The following is a 4,170-nucleotide window of genomic DNA, read 5'->3' as shown; positions in this document are numbered from 1 at the left end:
GATTAACAGTAATAGTGGAGTGGATGTGCCTGGGTGGGGATGGAAGGGAAGGGATTGAAGAAGAGGGGGTGACACTGGGCTCCGTCTAACAAAGACCCAAGCTATGGAAGAAAAATTGCAACAGAAGGTGGCGACCCTCCCTGAAGCCTGAGCTCCCACCTTCTGGGGAATGGGGTGGGGATGATGACTGGTGACATGGTACTCACACCCCTCTCAACCACCCTGAGGCTCCTGAGGGCTCCATCCATGATCTGGCCCATTCTAACTCAGAGCAATGGGCTGGTGCTGCCTTGGCTGGGAGCACCAAGGCACTGTCTGAAGGACAAGAGAATGGGGGTGGGGGACCCTGCATGGGAGGTCACCGGGCAAGCCTGTGTCCTCCATGGAAGGATCCTTCCTCGGACATGTCCTCCTAGTCGGCACAATGCACAGGAGGCAGCACCCCTCTCCCATGGTGCCACCTGCCCCTGCTTCCCCTCTGTCTTTGCTCCTCAGAAATAGAAGGGAATGAATGTGAATGGTAAGAATTCAGGTTAGACAGCAGGCAGGACTTCTCTGCAATAACAAGACCTGAGGTGGGCACAGGAGCCACAGCAAAAAATTGGGAATGTGACCTTGATGTTATTGCCCCCATAACACATTGTATCTAATGTACACCTCCAAAAGATAGCCCCCCTCTCCCCACTAGAAAGCCCCTGCTGGAGAGTGTCAGCAGAGAGCAGACTGCCAGTTCCTTTTAAGCTCTCCATCACCCTTCAGGAAGTTCCTCTTCCTATCTAACCACACTTCTTCCATGGAACTAGAAATTTCAAACTGGAAATTCCAGTTTGAATCCTGGAATTTTTCTAAATAATAATAATAAAAGCTTATGATAATACACATGGCACAATTCTAACAGCACTAAATGAAAAGTATTAGTAAGGCAGGGTGGCCCACGCCTGTAATCGAACAACACAAGAGGCTAAGGCAGGAGGATTGCTAAGCTGAGGACAGCCTTGGCAATTTAGCGAGGGCCCTAAGCAACTAAGAGAGACCTGCCTCAAAATGAAAAAATAAAAAGGGCTGGGAATGTAACTTGGTGGTAAAGCATCCCTGGCTTCAATCCCCAGTACCAACCAACAAACAGAAAACAAAAACAAACAAGAAAGGCTATCTTCTTCCCACCTCTGTTCCTGGCCATACAATTCCTCTCCCAAGAAGTAACCACGGGTACCTAAATCCTCCCCGAAATACTCCATGTACCCAAGCGATATGTGTATCCCCCTCCTTCCATTTAAACTCTACCACACAGCGCACAGCTTCTCCAGACCAGGACTCCCAGCCTGGGGCAAGATGTATGTGCTGAGATTCACAGGAATGCTGGAGAGGCTCCTAGGCACGATTTCCAGGAAGCCACCAAGAGCTACCTGGTCTAGGCCGGTTCCTCATTTTACAGAGAAAACTGAGGTATGGTGGAGGTTCAGTGTGGTGGAGGTTGTGGGGAAAAGAATCTCAGACTCCCCCATTTACAAGCCCAGAAACCCCAGGGTCCCCCATAAAGAGGAGCAAGTGGGGCAGATGAGGCTCTGGCTGCTTCTGGGAGGAGGCCATTCATTTCATCAAAATTTGGGCTCCTTAAGGGACTGAGCCCACGCTCACCAGGCCAGATAATGCTTCTGAGGTTCCCAGCCCTCATTTGGTGGCAGGGGTGGGGTGGGGGTGGGGAGGATAGGGGATTCTTGCAGGAGCCACTGTAGCTCCTAGGGGTAGGTCCCTAGGGAAGCAGGGTGAATGGAGGAGTGGAGGCAGGATCTGGCTGGGGTGGGTCAGCATGGAGAAAGCTTCCCGCCCCCTTCTGTGCTTTTGTTTGGACCCCCAGAGCTGGAGCATCAATCTTCTTGGCCATTTGCCCTCTGGGTGTTGGGAGTGGTAGGGGTGCTAGGCAGGGAGTGGCAACAGTCTCTAGGATCAAACCTCTGCCACCACTAGTGACCTCCTGCTTGGAAGTGAGGCCTGGGGGCAAAGGGGCCTGGCATCAGGAGAGGTGGGGAGAAGTCCTCCTGTGAGGAGAGGAGAGGAGAGGAGAGGGGAGGGGAGGGGAGGGGAGGGGAGGGGAGGGGAGAGGAGAGGAGAGGGAGCAGCAGCAGCAGCGGAGAACAGCGACAGAGCGTGGACTGCCTCCTGGAACAGAAAGACCCAGACCCAGACAGGGGCAGGAGAGGCGGGGTGGGGTCCCTTGACATCCCTCCACAGGGATGCCAGGACTGGGGTGGGAGGAACCAGGCGGGACACTTTGGAATGTGCTCTGAGCCCCACTGAGTATATGCAGATGAAGTCTGTCTGTATGCAAATGAGCCCGTCTGTATGCAGATGAGGAGAGAGGGCATTCTCTTCTCAGGGTTACCATAGAGCCTTACCCCCTCCCCTTCACTCAGGGCTCCAGCTGCAGGGCAGCCTGGGAAGAGGCCAGATCTGGGGATGGGCAACCTGCAACAGAAAGTTAGACTTCAGGAAGGACTGACTGACCAACGAAAAAAGATCAGTTCTGGGAAGGGAACTGGTGATGAAATAGGGAATATAAAGGTGTTGCTGAGAGGAGCAGGTGAAAATGATGGACATCCCAGGCGCAGGACAGCATGGGCAAACGCAGAACACTGTGAGAGGGAGGCTGGGGAAGAAAGAAAGAAAAGAACCTCAACTGAGCATCCTGCTCTGGCCTCAAGTGTGGCTTCCTCACAGCATCACTGGGTTCTGGTGATGACCCTGTGAGGTCTCTTGAAGACAAGGCCTGGGGAAGCTGAGAGGCTGGTCCTAGACCACACAGTCTGCAAGAAGCAGGATCCAGGCCCATCTGACTCTATGGCAGACAGTCACAGCTTCTCCTCCACCCTCCTGGCAAGCAGAGACTGCAAAAGTCCTTCATTTATTTTATTTTATTTTTCATTTTGTTTTGATTTGGTACTGGGGATTTTACCTAGAGGTGTGTTACCACTGAGCTACATCCTTAGTCCTTTTTTATTTTGATACAGGGTCTGAATAAGTTGCTGAGGGTCTCTCTAAGTTGCCCAGGCTGGCCTTGACCTTGTGATCCTTCAGCCTCAGCCTCCCAATTTGCTGGCATTGCAGGTGTGCGCCTCTGAACCTGGCTGGAAAAGACTTTTTTTTTTTTTTTTTTTTTTTTGGTACCAGAGATTGAACTGAGGGGTACTTTACCACTGAGCCACATCCCAGTCCTTTATTTTGAGACAGAGTCTCACTAACTTACCAAAGCTGGCCTTGAACTTGGGATCCTCCTGTCTCAGCCTCCTGAGTGGCTGAGATTACAGGCATGTCCACCATGCCTGGCCCTGGAACAATCCTCCATCTGCTGGGAGGTGAAGGGCTCAGGCAGAGTTGGAGAGCTGTGCCTGGAGGAAGGCCCGATGCCTGAGGGGGGCTTTGGATGGTAACTGGGTCTCAGGCTTATAGGAGGCTAGGAATTGTCAACAGAGTGGGAGTGAGTCTCTACTGAGGCAGCTGGTTGAGCAAAAACCAAGAGCAGGACATCAAGGTTGGGTAGGAGGTCACAGATAGTCCAGTGGGGGAAAGTAGGATTCAGAGAGTCTGGGAAAGTTGCCTTTCCAGTCAGGAGATCCAAGCCCTAGTTGGGCCTGAATCCGGGCCCTTTCCTAGGAGTACAGAGGCAAGGGGTGGGGGGGGTCTTTGAAAATAGACTTCCCCCTTCCTCCGGTGGCCCCCAGCCCCCCATATCCAATGGTGCAGCCAAGGCCTTTGTGGGGAGGCTGTGGGGAAGAGAGGCCCCTTGTTGGTCCATTCATCGTGCCGGAGGCTTGGCCCATGCCAGCCCCCAGCACCGGCTGGATTCTCCTTCCTGGGGGTGCCAGCCAGCCCCCACCCGCTATCATAGCCCGCTCCCCAGCTCTGTCATTTCCTGGAGCCTTGGGGCTTTGGCCGTGGTCCCGGCTGAAGGATGGCGGGGAGCCCCGGCCCCCACAGCCCCCGCACCTTGCCATTCACACTCTGGCACCGGAGCCGTGGGAACGCTGGACGGCAGCTGGGCATCGGTGCCCAGCTCTGCCCACCCCCAGCCCTGCCGACCTCAAAGAGGGGAGAGGAACAGGCTGCCCCCCAAAAAAGCCCCTCCAGGATGGGGCCCTAGAAATCCTTAGCACTAATTATGAATCTGGGGAC

This window comes from Sciurus vulgaris (genome assembly GCF_902686455.1).
Source record: "Sciurus vulgaris genome assembly, chromosome: 1".
NCBI classification, from domain to species: Eukaryota; Metazoa; Chordata; class Mammalia; order Rodentia; family Sciuridae; genus Sciurus; species Sciurus vulgaris.
This window is presented reverse-complemented; position numbering follows the sequence as displayed.